Here is a 17,483-nt window from a genome sequence, read left to right on the forward strand (position 1 = left end):
TACAGTCAGCCAAGCACCATTTGGGAACCCCAACTATACACAGTGGAAGGGCTATGAGTCTTGAAGCAGACATACATCAATTTAAATCTTAATTCTGCAATATAATCACTTAACAATTGTAAGTATTGGATTCTACATGTGTAAAAGGAAGAACAATAGCCTCTGCAGACAATTGTATATGTATGTATGTGCCTGTATGCATTTACTGTACATACAGAATCTTTTTTAGCCTGTTTTCTTTTACACAATGGATAGGCTCTCTGGAAATCTGAGTGAGGCATCTAATATCAGGAACCTGATTTATATTTGATCCCTGTTCCTTGGTGATACCAGCTATAAAGGGAAACCAAAGGCCTCTCTGCCATATGGATTCAGTTAGCTGAGGTTTCAGGTTCAGAGTTGCCTTAATGATTCATGATCCCCCTTTCATAGGTTATCAGTCCAAGAAGAAATTATTCCAATAGCACATTCAGACTCTTATGTGAACCAGAGATCTGGACCAATTGCAATTCTTTTCCCTTTGTTTGCAGCCAAAATGTGCCAAGTAATTTTACAAAGTGCTTGGGAAATTATTTTCAATGTGATGAGTCAAAACCTCATATTGAGTTAGTATTTCATCTATTTCTGGTAGAAATTTCCTGGGGTACTCAGATCCCAGGCCTTAAATCACAGCAGATATCTAAGCCCCAATCATGGCAACTTTCTTCTTTGTTTCACATAGTTGAAAGCTAGAATAAGGCTGACAATCTAACTCTCCAATAAATTGCCAACCAAACAGAATGAGATGCACCCATCATTCTTTCTGTCATTCTATCCTAAACAATCAAAATCCAATCTGTTTGCCTTTAAGCTCTTTCTAAAACCCTCCTTCCCTCAGCTCTCTTTTTCATCATCCTTCTCACTCTCATAAGAGTTGAATAGAACACTTGTTTGAAGAAAATCCCATTAAATGTCCAGACATCCAGCATCTCCTCCTAAAAAATCCTTACTAAGGGGAAAGGGATCAATAAACAGAATAACTTGAGTCCTTATCAACCAAACTGAATTAGGTAATGGTGTTTTCTCTACACTGAAAGAACCCAAGATTCTAAATAACCCCTTAGGAATCCTGGTTTTAGCTGACCTTCTGAACATTTTAAGTTGAGATGAATCATCATATAATGTTGGTGTGCCAACAATCATCAATGGCTGTTCCAGTAAGACATTTGGAAAAATCCTCTCTACCTAAGGGCAGAGATAGTTCGTCCAATATTCCTTGTGGGGGCAAACAAAGAGAAAGGAAGAAGCAACTGTTTTTTTTTCTTTTCTTTTTTTACATGTGGCTTCTGGGTCAGTGAAGCCATCCTCTTTCATTTGTTGCTGGAGACATTTTTTCCCCCTGTATTCTGAATATCTATTATAAGAAACCATAGGAAGGCAGAATCTGTTAAGCCTGAGTTCTCACCTTTAAATAGCAGAGAAAGTTAACTACTTTTTGAAGAATGTTTTCTTATTCCCTAGTAGCACATACATATTTCTCCAAAGAAATCACTTAAATATAAAACATCCCCTCTTGCAGAATTTTAGATCATTTTTGTTCAAGAAATATTCATTAGTTGAGAACCAATCCTATGCTAAACAATAATCTAAGTGCTCAATAAAAGTTTTCCTTATAGAACTTTCAGGGGAGAGTAGTGCATTTAGCGGTTTTAGAATTGTAGAATTTTACATGGAGTGTTATGGAATTATAGCAGAACATTAAACCAAAGCTGGTGGTGCAGGTAAGTGGGTAAAAATATTAGAAGTAACAACTGAGATCAGAGTTAGTTTATCAAGATAAAAAATAGACTGGGGACAGGGGATGGGGAACATGAGCTAGAGATAACAGAATGGGTGTAGCATTCATGCTGAATTTATAAGCTTGTGAGTCCTGGTTATTGTAAAAATACTGCTGATCCAAGAAGAGCAAGGTGGATAATGAGGTTAAGGAGGAAGGCAATATCTGAACCATGAAGTGAAAGGATGCTGTTATAAGGATAGATTTCTTCCTAGAAATGACAAGCACTCAGAGAAAACATTCAAAATGGGAGTGACATATCCCTATTTGCATGTTGGACAGTCTACACTGCAAATATTGTAGAGGATAAATTTGCAAAGAGAGAAGTGGGTGCTAGGAGACTAATTAGCAAGCTCTTGTAATACTTTAGATGAGAGCTGATGAAGACTTCAACTCTCAACAGAGATGTAAATATATAGGACATATGTTTTGCATTATTCAACAAATAGTTGGCTTTTTTTTCCAAAGTCATTCCTCAATACAAGTCACTTAGAAGGAAAAGCATCTCTATAGATTTTACCTGCACTAAAATATGACAGATTGCATTGAATTCACATTTTTGAAACCTCATCTGATATAATTTTTTAAAGGAAGACTACCTAGATCGTTCCACATTATTAAACACACGGTGAACAGCACAACTTTTATTTGGGCAATTTGCCTGCCACTGACCCTTCCTTTGTTCACCTGCATTAGAGAAAAAGAATAACGTCAGCTTTACTACTCATTTACTAAAATGTTTGTGCTTATTTCTGACCCTGATTGAACTATTCTTGCTGAGAAGCATGAATATTTCCCTGCTGGCTAAAAAAAATAAGTGAAAATTAAAAGTAAAATCAATTTCCACTAAAATATGTATCATTTCTCAAAAGGTTCTCAGCCTCTTTGATATATTCAATTCATCTTACCTGCCACCATCATCTTACTTCAAGCCCTGAAACCTGGGCAGGGATCATGTCATATTAACAGTAAATCCTGGGAACGATTGCTAATAAAATGTCCAAAACAATTTATTACATTTGATTCAGCAGCTGTGCTATTTTGGAAACTCCATATTAGACCCACAGAAGATACATTTAGGCACACACACACACACACACACACACACACACACATACACACAAACACTTTTCAAAATCTCCAAGTATTGGAATTCTGATTTCACTTACATTAGGAAGCCAGACTTCAATGTCTAAAAACACAGAAAAACTCGGGTTTCGATTCTTCTAAAAACATGGCGAGTAAAAGGTGGGCTTTGTGTGTTGGAGGTCAAATCTATATTGCTTAATATGTGGAACACACCCTGCATCTGAGTTGTGGAATATTAACCTTAAAGTACGTGGGAGAAGACAACTAGAAAAAAGGAAACATACTACCCCTTGTCTCCTGAATCATCTAGATTAACAAAAGAGGATAATTTCTGGCATTGTAGGTTCATAAAACAAATATATCTTCAAAGACCATTTTATAAACTAATGAAGCATAAATACTTATAAAGATTTAGGGGGAAGAATACACCAAGAACAAATCAGCACTTTGTAGAACTCCTGTACACCCAACACCTTTCAAAGATCTTGCTGGGCAAACCAGAGATCCCTCCAACACATTGGTACATTGGACTCCTGCCACACTAATTTCCGCAAAAACAGAGACAGACATTAACAAGGGTCTCCACACCTGCCTAGGACAGGTTGAAAGTACTGTATCTGGACTGTACAATACAAATGAAGAGATAGCTGTGAGACAGAAAAGGAGGGTAATGTTTATCGAGCTCCTACTGTGAATACTGGGTTATTTAATCACCACCATAAACTTCTGAGATAACTGTTGTTTGAGTATAATTTTACCTCAGAAAACTGACTGAGATTTCATAACATACCCCATGCCATATATCATTGGTATGTGCATTTTGACTCAGACTTTGTGATTCAGTAGGCCATTTCAGAAGCAGGAATGCTTGCTGTTTAGCAGGACTAAGTTTGATAAGAAGGCTTTCCAACAGTTCACAGACCGTAGACAATTAAACATTCAAGTTAAGAAAATTTTCTATTTTATTTGCTTTTAATTGAATTAACTGGGAGTGACACTGGTTAATACAATTATATAGGTTTCAGGTATACAATTCTCTATTACATCATCTGTATACTACATTGTGTATTTACCACTCCAAGTCTCCTTCCATCACCCCCTTTGCCCTCTTCTTCCTCGCTCACCTCCCCCTTCCTTCAGGCAATCACTATACTGTTCTCTGTGTCTATGAGCTTGTTTGTTTGCTTTTTTGCTTAATCCCTTCACCTTTTACACCCAACCCCTACCCCTCAACAGCTGTCAATCTGTTCCATGTACCTATGAGTCTGTTTCTATTTTGTTTGTAAGGAAAAATTAAATGAACAAAATCAGTTACTGTGAAGTGGGGAAAACACATATCCTTACCCCGTTCTGAGCCTAACCTCATCTCTGATAGCCATTGTACTGCTGGTATCAGCCTTGGGGTGGATTTAGGCTAGTGTAGCATTTAGGAATGAATAGGCAGTCAGAAGAATTAGGGTGAAAATTATGTGTAGTGTTTTTGCACCTAAAAAGAAATTATGGAGTCCTACATTTACAACTCCCATATATCCCAGAAAGGATCATAAATCACTCTGAGTAAATTTTTCATTCTCCAAAAAATTGATTTTAAATTAATGGTCTATATCTCAAATTAGAGTAATCACTAAACAAATGTAGCAATTTAGTAATAAAATTTATTTTGTTTTCTATTTAAAAATCTAGAGAAAAAATGGTTTTTTTGTGGAGTTAAGATTATGCTAACTCATGATTCCTATTACAAATATTCTGAAAACTTAAGTTCTTTTTCCTGGGCCAACCACAGCAGAAAGGGCATACTTTAGACATTTAGACTGACTGAAGTCTATTTGACCAATATTATAATCTCTTGGATTTATATCCACACTAAACAGTGACCTCAATTAAACATTTGACCATATAAACTGAGAACATATGTGCCAACTAATATGATCTCCTTAAGGTACCAATGTCAAAAATTTAAAAAAATTAAGGAACAAAAGAAGAGGCTGTTTTAGATTGATAAAGACAGCATAAAACTAAATGGAATTGTAGACATTTATCAGCTCCTAGTTCAAACAAACCCATAGTAAAACACATTGTGGGGATACCTGAGAGAAACTAAATATGATTTTGAGAAATTAGTATGAATATCACTGGAATCTAATATTATAATTAAATAGAAAAAATGCATTTTTAAAGAAATTCATTTGGAAATATTTAGAGTTAAAACAGTTGCATATATACTGTTTCTTTTCATTCATTTCCCATTTGCCCTGAGAATACTTGCCAGCTGTGGTTTCGGCTGCAGCATTTACCCCAAGGTAATTTGTGGATTGTAGTCCTAAACTTACCCACAAAGCATCTTGCTTTTATTATTTCATATTGCTATAGTATATCAATAGTCTTTGGAAACAAATGATATCATTCTATTTATAGCATTCTGTTTTTAGTAGTGGTGGCAAGCTGAACATTTCAGAAAAATATTTCAGAAAAACAGTGAAGCAAATTTGGCAATATATCAGAAATTGCTAATCTAAGTAATGGGATTACGAATTTATACCTATTATTATTTCTATGTTAGAACTTTTTACAATCAAATAAAGAAAACAGGAATTCTAATTCCAGTTACTAACAGGAAATTAGGAGTTGTGACATACATACACCCCTATTACCAATAATGTTTATGTTGGGGGATGGAGGAAATACACATTTGATAGAAGCATCATCACATGTGGACTGAACTGTGTGACTAGAAAAGCAACAGCGTTCTTGGCATGCAGAAAAGTAGTTTAAGGTTAAGATACATGCCCTGGCTGGCGTAGCTAGTGGATTGAGCGTGGGCTGGGAACCAAAGTGTCCCAGGTTTGATTCCCAGCCAGGGTACATGCCTGGGTTGCAGGCCATGACCCCAGCAACCGCACATTGATGTCTCTCTCTCTCTCTCTCTCTCTCTCTCTCTCTCTCTCCCTCCCTCCCTTCCCTCTCTAAAAATAAATAAATAAAATCTTTTTTTTTTAAAAGGTTAAGATACAACTTTATAGCGTACATAGCATGAGGAGAATCATATACTATGCTGGATCATGAGGAACAATATTCAGTGTGGGTGTCATTCATCTGTTTATTAATCCAAAGATACATCTGAGTGCCATGCTTTACATATATCTGTCATGATATATGCCTATATGTATATGTGTCTACCTATAGCTATATAGATATACAGATACAGCTATATAGATATATACCATGATAGATATAAAATGTATATTAGCATATAAATGTATGCATCTGATATATAATATACATAAATATAGAAAGATATACATATATTATAAAGGCATTAATAAAAATATGGGTGAGTTCTAAGTAGTGGAATTATGAGTTTTTTAAATATTTTCTTACACTGTCCTCTAATTATATATACATATAAAATTTATATATGTGTATATATATACATAATTATATCTATATAGATATTATATATATATATATTTGTAGGACACAGTTACTGCCTGAAACCAGACCAGGAGGGCAGTAAGACCATTGAACTTATTGTATTTGACTATAATACTCAGAATACAAATAAAGAGCTATAATGGCAGAGATGAAGGCATAACTAGTTTTGCCTGCATAATCTAAAGTATCTTATAAATTTATCAATTGAGAAGGAAGGAACACATCACAGGCACAGGGAATAATATGCAAAAATACCTAGAGGTGAGCAAGGATATTCCAAGAATATTAAGAAATTTAGTAGTTTGGGATTTGAATAGACCTTTAACAGAAGATGGGGATGTCAGACTGAGGAATTTATCTACATTTTGATATTTTATTTTAATACAATACACACAATTATCTTAGATATCATAGAGATATAACAAGAAGATTAACACTCATTTCATTTGTGTAAAATTTTCTCCCCCTGAAGAAATTTGTTCTGGAGAGAAAGCAAATGAAAATTTAACACTCTAAAAATATACTGAATTCCCAGGAGAATTACAATGTAAACAGCCATAGCACTCTTCTTTTACCTCTTCCTCTTTTGCCTAGCCACAGGGGGATGGATTTACTGAGAATATGTCACTTTGCTGTCCTTGCTTCTCTGCACAAATTGGAGCTTGCCAGTAGAAGAAATAACAAGTCTGTGATGCCTTGCAGACCGACAGATGGTTTAAATATCTATGGCTGGGGCTGATAGGTTAACCAAAGTAGGTGGCACACAAGTCTCAGCTCTGCAGGGGGAGATCCTCTCTAACTAATGACTACACTGAAAATGCTTGGCCCCCAGGAAATAATTGTCTTACCTCCTACAGGAATCAGGATGATGAAATTATGATAATGGTTAAAAATTTGGAATACTTAAAATCACCAACAATAAGATAATGGTAAAATAAATTACTGTATCCAGAAAGGAGCATATTACCTATACTCCAATATGTTTTCCAAGAATTATTAGTAATGTAAAAGGTTTTTAATTGTATTTTTAAAATATATAAACATGCATATAATATATAATATACATGTATGTAGAATGATATACATATATTATTGGTTAGCTATTGAGTAGTGGAATTATGAGTGATTTAAATATTTTCCATACTTTTAATTGAAAAGTATTTTAATTATATTTTTTCTAAGAGATATATATGATGGATAGATAGATAGATAAACAGACAAGCAGATACAATCACTAGTCTTAAGGGAATTACAGAGATAAAGGGAAGAGACCAGAAGTGATTAATTTTCAGTGGTAAAATTATGGGAGGGAGGAAAAACTTAATTTGCAATACTAAAATGAGATAAATTGACTATTCCAATCATCTGAATTCTAAATCCTTATTTTGATAATATGTTTGGGAAGCCAACAGTTGAAAATATGTTTGTGTGATATCTGCAGTTACTCAGGGAACCAACATGCTGCTGAGCTCTTCGAATTATATGCCATAATGGTTCAGAAAATATATAGGCAAAATGATATTTTCCTCAATTAGCCTCCCATTAAGTTCCCCTCCCTTCCTTCCTTCCTTCCTTCCTTCCTTCCTTCCTTCCTTCCTTCCCTCCTTCTAATATTTATCAGTAATTCAATAATTGCTGTATGTCAAGCACTAGGCTAATGTTCATAGTAAAATTGATACAAGACCATCCTCCCTCCAACAAAGGGAGTTTCCAGTCTCCTTGACCACTAACAAAAGAATAACACTCTCAAGACAAGAAGACTATGTGTTTCAATTATCTAATAACTAGCCTGGCCTGTAGTGAAGAGAGAATGCTTCTGTGTTGAATTATCAGTACCATGGGCAGCACCACCATCATCTTACCACATTTCTCAAGAGTGACAGAAAAGGTAGATGAGCTTGTTGCTAAATATTTTTAATTCTATTTAGTTTTATGTTATGGCATATCATCATCCAAGAGGACAGAACTGAATTTCATAGATAAGTGTCATCAGGCAGAATTTCTCAACTTAGAGTGGAAAAGTTAGGTGATTTCTTCAAATACGCAATATTGAAATTGGCAGTTGTCAGGGCTAGCTAGAAAACCCTGATATGTTTTACCAATTGTGGTGTCATGTGCCTTGGTGTGGCCTTCTGGGAACCATCCATCTATTATAGTAGAGGTCTATTATTCCTAATGCCTCTCCGTGACTTCACTATAATATCAGCTTTTTAGCTTTTTTGCATTTGAGAGCACCTTACCCACAGTCAAGCAAAACTGGATTGCCAAGAGGCAATTGCCCTTTTGAACTGTGGAGCAATCCCTTCTATTAAATTTAAGTTGGTTAAAACTGAGACTCCCTGTTAATGTTCAATTGCACATTAGTACTTTAGATACGAGGAAAACAGTTGCTTAAGGTGGTCTCTCTGGTAGCTGAAGAATTGTGCTTAATTACCAGCTAGGCAATTTATATTAAAATGAGAATGGAAAATTAAAAGAAGCAGTAAGCAAAAGAGGTGGGGGAAGGAGCAAAAGTCCAGGAAAACTTTAATCTAAGAGAGGTGGATATAACATTATAAGAGATAAAGAACCTGAAAATGAAGGAAACAAAACTACCATGGGCACAAAATGCCATGGGGAGTGAGAAATGTTACAATGCAAATTGTTTTCTGTCCATTTCACATTCCTTTCTTTTGCTTCTGAAGACCAAAAGGTCAGTGGTACCCAAAATAGCCCCATCCCACAAAGCGTTACATTAAGTTTGTGATTTTTAAGGACTTCTCTTTTAGAAAACCCATTGTAAAAGCAGCATTTATTTTTCACAGATAGAAGAATTTACAGTTATTTATTTCTTAAGACTACATAACTTGTGGAGTCAACTCTGTAAAACTATGTATGGGGCAACTAAGTGAAAGATTTGCCATAACTAAGGATTTATCCCTTTAAGAATTTAGACAAAAAGAATAGAAATTTTGGATATAAATATATCAAATATATGTTCAAGATTTTCTTGGATTTCAGATTATACTAACTGCAATTAAAGCTTTGAAATGATTCCTGCGAAGACAAATGGTTTCAAGGAATAGAAAATACAACTAGCCTAAGAGTTAGTCTCAATAACCAAAGGCACTAATTTTCAACTTAAAAATTAAAACGGAAGTCTTTATTTTTTTAATTAACGTTGAATCAGTAATATGCCTAAAACTCAGTATCTCTGTAACCAAGAATCTTAGGAGTAGAGAGAACATTAAAAAAGAGGTTCACACTCTGGCTAGGATGCTCAGTTGCCTGGAGTGTCATTCCGTACCCCAAAAAGCTGTGGATTTGATTCCCAGTCAGGGCCCATAACTAGGTTGCCAGTTCTATCCTCAGTCAGGGCACACACAAGAGGCAACCAATCTGTTCCTCTCTCACATGGACTTTTATCTCTCCCTCTCTCCCTCCCTTCTTCTCTCTCTAAAATGAATAAATATATCCTAGGGTGAGGACTAAAACAAAAAAAGAGGGTTAGCAGGGAGTTGTTGGTTTTTAAATATTACCTTTGCTTTTCTCTCCCTTCGTTATCTTATTATCAGTGTATTCCTCTCTGTACATTTCTTTCTGTGTGCCCTCCTGTCTCATGTATGTGTGTGTACACACACTCATATGAACATACACACTGCAACTTTATTCCAAAAGTGGTGGGAGCCTGCACCCAGGAGGCTTTTCTATGACAATAGGACAAGAAAGAAAAATTATTTTCTGACTGGGACTCACCTTTTTTGGATTACTAACTCCCAAGTAACTTGTCACTTGCTCTGTGGTTAAATATAGCCTGCATATGGTTCAAAACATCTGTGATTTTACATTCATGCATAAATTATTTTGTACAGTGGAGTTAGTGCAGAAAGCACCCTCCCATCACCATGGTTACCAATCCTTCCTGTAGAGCTCTGTATTCACATTTACTGTTAGTACAATCACAGGGAGAGGGGTAGGAATAAAATTTAGAGAAACAATTTCATAAACCAGAAGATAATGTTTGGTGGTATTGGTCATGAGCAGAAAGTTAGCAATTTAAGATTGATTTGACTTTCCTTAGAAAGGCTTCTGCTTTGGGCATAAGATAAGCATTTTCTGTAAATAATATAGAATAAAGTTAAGTTAGATAAAATAGCTGTCTCAGTGGACAGTACTCAGAGGTCCTTTCACTGGACTTAAACTCACCTGAGATCTCAATAGCTTTCTCTTTTGTCTTCAAAGTTGAAAAGATGCCTGGTTACTTCCCTTTGGAATTGTTTCCTGATGTTCCTGCCTCAGAGTCTCCAGCCTCAGTGTGTACCAGTGGAGGCTTATATAAAGACAAGCCTAATGGATAAGGAATCCACGAGGCAGAGTAAATGTTGTGCATAGATATGAATACTTTGTTAAAATAATGAAGATTCATGTCCTCCTAATTAGTCTCAGTATGAAACTTAGTTCTCTCCTTAGTCTTGCTGTCTAAAACCAGCTGGGTCTCCTTCCTTCCAACAGTGAAGTGCAAGGTAAAAACAATCACGCTTCATGTTTCATCTTATTGGGGTGCTCAACCCATGGCCTGTGGGCTGCATGTGGTTCAGGATGGCTATGAATACAGCCTAACGCAAAATCATAAATTTACTTAAAATATTATGACTCTGTGTGTGTGTGTGTGCTATTACATGTGGCAATGTATTTAATGTGTGGCCCAAGACAACTCTTCTTCTTCCAGTGTGGCCCAGATATGACAAAAGGTTGGATACCCCGGTTGAGATTCATACACACATATGCACAAAACTATTGCTCTTGTGTGACATTTAACCCAGAAAGTAAGATGATAAGACCATTGTACATTAAGAAATTTGAATAATGTTAATTGAAGGGCAATGTTAATTGACAAAAAAGGCAATTTGGGGTTGAGAAAGCATAGCCTTAAAGGAGATGATTTAAAAAATAGAAACTTTATTTTAAATGGGACCCTTCCTTGTGAACAGAGGAAGATTTTCAACGATGTCTCCTTTAATAAAACAAACTAGATATTTTACTTTACAGTTACCAACATACCAGTTAGCTATTTACTTTATAGTTACCAACATACCAGTTAGCTATAGTTACCAGTACTTAAGAGAGAGAGGAAAATTGCATTCATATAGCTCAGTTACCTGAGAGGGGAGAATCACTTTTTTTTGGACTACAAATTTGTTTATGTTTTGTTTGTTAATTATAGAAAAGAATCTATGTCTCATTTGTTATTTCTCCCACCATTTGTTGGGACTAGGACCTATAAACAGAAGCTTATCTTCAGTTGGAGCTGTGGCTACATGTAAAATAGACTCAATGGCTAAGAAGAGTCAGTGTAGACTTGTCCAGAAAGAAATAACAATTATAAACTTGTATGTACCTAATAACAGAAGCACCGACTTGAGACTACCCTGCTAAATGAAATAAATCAGTCAGATAAAGTTAAGAACCATATGGTTTCACTCATTTGTGGGATGTAAAACTGAAACTTGTGGACACAGACAGCAATGTGATGGTTGCTGGAAGGAAGGGGTAGGGGAAGGAAGCCCAATATATGGTGAGGGAAGATGGTTGGGTAGGGGGCACACAGTGCAAAATACGGATTGAGTATCATAGAAATATACACTTGAAACCTGTATGATCCTAAATAACCCCTGTCACCCCAATAAATTTAATAAAATATTTAAAATAACAACACAAACATACACCTATACATATATACATACATGCATGTGAATGAATAGGTATGGATTATATACAGGTACTTTCAGAGAACTAAAAAGAGAAATAGTCAAGTTTTTACTCTTCATTAAAGTCAGAAGCCAATTATTTTGTAATTAATTAAGGGCTTCAAGGGAAAACGAAGGCGGCAATGGGGCAATACAGGTGGCATTCACAACCACAGCAAACTGGCAACCTGAAGGTTACACTCAGAGATTCAGGGAGGAAGGGTTGATGTCATGGGCACTTTTCTAGTGCCCATGATTTATTTACTTTCTAACTTTTTATTTAGATAGCCTAAGTACCTATCAGTAAATGAGTGGATCAAAAAACTGTGGTACATTTACACAATGGAATATTATGCAGCAGAAAGAAAGAAGGAAGCCCTGCCATTCATGATAGCATGGATGGAACTGGAGAGTGTTATACTAAGTGAAATAAGCCAGGTGGTTAAGGACAAACACCATATGATCTCACCTATAAGTGGAACCTAATCAACAAAACAAACAAGCGAGCAAAATAGAACCAGAGACATGGAAATAAAGAAAAACCTGACAGTGACCAGAGGGGGTCAGGGTCAGGGGGATAATGGGGAAAAAGGGGGGAAGGATCAAGTCAAGGAACATGTATAAATGGCCCATGGACAAAGACAATGGGGAGGGAGGATTGAAAGGAGAGGTGGGGTTAGGTGGGAGGTAGGAGTGGCAAGGGAGAGTAATGGGGGAAAATGGGGACAACTGTAATTGAACAACAAAAATTTTTTTAAAGATTTTATGTATTTTATTTTTAGAGAGGGAAGGGGGAGAGAGAGAGAGAGAGAGAGAGAGAGAGAGAGAGAGAGAAACATCAATGTTCAGTTGCTGGGAGCCATGGCCTGCAACCTAAGCATGTGCCCTGTCTGGGAATCGAACCTGTGATGCCTGATTTGCAGCCCATGCTCAATCCACTGAGCTACGCCAGCCAGGGCGCAACAAGAATTTTTAAAAGAATAAGTCCAGACTTACAAAGGAAGTGCAAATACAGTATCAAGTATTCCCATAGGCCCCATCGCACAACCTCCCCTCATGTTAAGAACCTGTATAATTATCAAAGCTAAGACATCAACATAGATACAGTTGTTTTGTCTGAATTACAGACTTCACCCACCCTTTTTCTCTTCAGAATGTATTTTTATTATTTAAAAAGATAAATTTGTTAAAATGTTCACAGAGGTCCCTTTGTAATTTGATCATCAGTTTTATTCCTTCAGTCAAGGATATAATTATGGTGTCTATAATGTGTTGGAAGTATTTATCCAGTCTTAAGTTTAGGGTAACTAGTTATTATTTTTATTTAATGTGTGCCTCCTTTTCCACCTACAGCATATTGTTCCCTGACAGACTGAGCACCTTTCCATCCCGTTAATCAAAGTGTGAACACCTACTGAACATCAAAGTGAGAACATGAGAACAAATGATTCATGGTCCTGACAATCAAAGTTTCCATGGGTACAAAAGAAATCACCCTAGTATATAAAAACACTGTTTTTTTAATTTTCTTCACTCATTTTGCACCCTCCACCCCAGGCATACTTCCGTTTTTATTGTTGAATTTATTGAGGTGACATTGGTTAATGAATTATATAGGGTTCAGGTATACATTTCTATAATACATCATCTGTATATTGTATAATACTGTATTGCATATTTGAAAGTTGCTAAGAGTGAATCTTTAAAGTCCTTATCACAAAAAGAAAATTGTAATGATGTATGGTGATGAATGTCTATTATTGTGGTGATAATTTCACAATGCATACAAATACAAATCATGATACTGTATACTTGAAACTAGTATAATGCCATGTCTATTAATTAGCCAACTATACCACAATATAAAAATGGTAAAGAAAAAATAAATAAAAGGAAAACTGTGTTTCTTTTTTCTTTATCTGTATTCTTTTGTGGACCAGGAAAATGACCAGTACAAAAAAGATTTGTGAACTAATACTTGCTTTGAAATTAACAATCCAATATTACAGCATTCAATTCTGTAGAGAATGGTTTCATTTCTTGTAACTCTTCAGTTGGTATATCCATCCACATTGTACTAATTTACAGTAGCTTTAGGCTAATCATGTTGTTTTTCTTCAAGTATAGAAAGATTTTATGGCTACATGCAAAACAGGCTCCTGGGGCTAAAATGTCTTTACTGACTGATAAAAGGATTTTTTCCCCTGTAGAACACTATACATTATCTCGTAAGCAATGGGATAACATGGTTTTAAGGCAGGTGGATAATATAATCACTATAATACTTCAGGAAGGTACTTCTGAGCACTGGTAGAGACAGGAAGACCAGAATGGGGAAAGATTAGAGGTACAGGATTTAGTGAGGAGGAAGGTGATGGGACATGAGGAGGTCCTGGACTAAATCAGCAGCAGTGGGTTTAGAGAGGAATTTTTGAAACAGATTTTTCTGAGATGAAACAACAGAATTTGATGTCAGTTTAAAGGGTATGGATAGGAGCAGGGATAGAAAAGTCAAGGCAGAAAATAATAAAGATGAGACTTCAATCGTGGGAGACAGATAGCTATTTATATCATTCAAAGAGATAAAAATACAGAGTGTAGAGAAGATGTGGAAATTAATTTCTGAATTATATTTACTGAATGTAGGTGCTTGACAAAATTCAGAACAAAGATGCCCAAAAAGTAGCTGACTATAGTCATATGTCACCCTAATCACCAGACAAAATACCATGGGTAATTCCTTGGTTTAAAAAAAAAAGCCTTCAGAATGTTCTAGGCAGTTTCCTAGATACAACTTCACCCCCAGTTACAGTGGCAGTGGCAATGGCTGAAGATCTAAAACCTCTTTGTTAGCCAGGATCAGTATATTTCAGGAGTTACCAATCAATCTTATGGGATGAGATATGCCAGGTTGATCTCGGTAGATCATTTGTCCAATAATAGTGCAAGATTTGACGCATCTGTTCCATTCTCACAACCTTTTTCACCTTGATATCTTTTTCAAAAGCTTCTTGTTCTATAACCCAACACAGAAATTTATCAACTTTGCTCTGAAAGGCATCAAAAGATACCAGGTTAAGGGACTAGAGAGCGAATTGAAATAGATTTATTTTTATAGAATTGTACAACATTTACTTTAAACACTTTTAAGATTGTGTCTGTTATTTTGAAAGATATACGCTTTCACACCCATTCAGCACATATTTTGTTAGTCCTATGTCTTAGGTTTTTACTATGCCCTAAGAGGGGAAAAAAGGGTAATAGTCAAATAAATGGTAGGATGGTCAAGAGTTTTGATTGTTTCTGGTAGGACTGGTGATAATTTGGGGGCAAAGTAATGGGTCCCAGTGAAAACATATTGAAAAACTGAGTTACTGGCCTGACACCTAGGATGATATAGCTGCTAGAACTAGGTAATTTGGTTCTATAAGTAAACACATACACACTAATGTACTCCAGTTTAGAGACCATTTAAATAGCCTGCCTTCAAGCTGTTCACACTGTACTGGGGATACATATATGCAAACAATAATGGCAGAATGTGCCAACTACTGAACTACAAGTATGGCACAGAGTGCTCTGGGAAAGCAGAATGGGCAGCTAAACCCATGTTGCTAAGGAAGTGAGAGGAGGTTGTGCTTGAGCTGTGTCTTAATGATTAAGTTGATTTAGGTAAATGGATAGGAAGATGGTTGGTGGACAAGGAAAGACATCAATGAATTAAAAAATATTTTGTTTCGGTTCATCAGAGACCAGGCAAGAAACCAGTACAACCTATCACACAGAGATCCTAAGCCACACAGCAAGCACACCGCACATGAAGACCCAGGAACACAGCCATTGCCAGTAGTCTCTTGATGAGGAAAGTGGATGTGAGTGGTTGCTCAAAGATTAATAACCATATCATATTTCCCAAATATGGCTGTGCTTCCAAAGTTATATATTTAGTGATAAATTCAACAAGTAATTTCTGATGTGCAGCTAGGTTTGGAAAGTGTAGCTCTAAGTATTATATTCTCTCTTTTCAGAGGTAATTTAGACCACAATGACTTACATAGCTAATCTATAACCTCACCAGAATGGATAAAGTGGTATGGTGTTTTAAAAAGAAAAAAAAAATCCTCTCTAAAAGGGATACAAACAATTAGCTAAAGAAACTGGATTCTCTCCCACCCTAGTAAATATATGTAACTATAAGATGAAATAACATTAACTGATTTAGTACTATGTATGAAAGTAAAAAAGAATCACAGAGAAATACCACTAATGTAGGCTATGAGACCACACAAACTAAAAGCAAATGATCAAATACTATAACATAAAACAAAAATGAGAATATAAATCAACATCATGACCCAGGGACAATTTTGCTGGTAAGGATTATGGATTCCTTAGTGCCGCCTTCAGTTTTGAACCTTCTTCTGATCCTCCAACCATATTCCCATCTCCAGGTACCCAACTCTAGGGCTGAACCTGGGACCAGCAATTGCAATTCCTGACATTTTTCTATCTAAGTTATCAAAATAAGTCCATCACCACTTTGGGTATCCTAAGTGACTCTTTGTTTCTTGCTACCGAAAAGCAATTATCTAAGGCAGAAATCAATAGCAATTAGAAGTATTCAAAATGAGTTATATTTATAACCCAAGAAAATCAAAGTTATTCTAAAAGGCCCATTAGAAATATAAGTATATGGCTATGCATTTATAATCATATCATTTAAGTGACACAAATGACTTCTTATCTGGGGAAAAAAGAAAGTGAGTGCTTTCTATTTTGCCTCTGGAAATATGACCATGTGTGTGCAGGCATGTATATCCAGTCAAATGCTGTGGAAAACTATCTTATTAGATCCAAGATTGGATTAGGCATATTTTTTTTGTGATAACAGAGACAGTCTGATGTCATAGGTACTGTGACAGTGACTGCTGGTTGTCCCTCCATAGCCATTTCCCCTTCTTTCTTAGCTGGGCACATGGCTTCTCATAATAAATTCTGCATTGCCCAGCCTCCCTTGCAGTTAAGTATATTCATATGAATAAGATTCAGGCAATGCTATATAAGAAGAGGCAGTATGCAAATTAGCAAGTATTACTGGTATTTATTTTGTTGCTTTTCTTTCTTGTTACAGGATAGAATAAAACATTGATTGCTGGGGTTCAAACAACCATCTTGGACCATGAGGTGGAAACCATATGTTGAAAATGGTGTAGCAACCTAAAAAAATAATATAGTATATTATAGCTCCTGATATTCAAAGAACTACCCCTATAGACCTGTACTGTTTATTTTTTTCCAAGATACGTCTTCAAGGTATGTCTTCAAGAAGCTAAAAAATAGTAGTACTCATGTATGACTTTGCAGACATATTACACTTTCAGCTCAGACTTACTATCACCTTCAAAGCAGAATACCCTGTT

The sequence above is a fragment of the Phyllostomus hastatus genome, unplaced genomic scaffold (assembly GCF_019186645.2).
Source record: "Phyllostomus hastatus isolate PE091 unplaced genomic scaffold, TTU_PhHast_1.1 phas_scaffold_585, whole genome shotgun sequence".
NCBI lineage: Eukaryota > Metazoa > Chordata > Mammalia > Chiroptera > Phyllostomidae > Phyllostomus > Phyllostomus hastatus.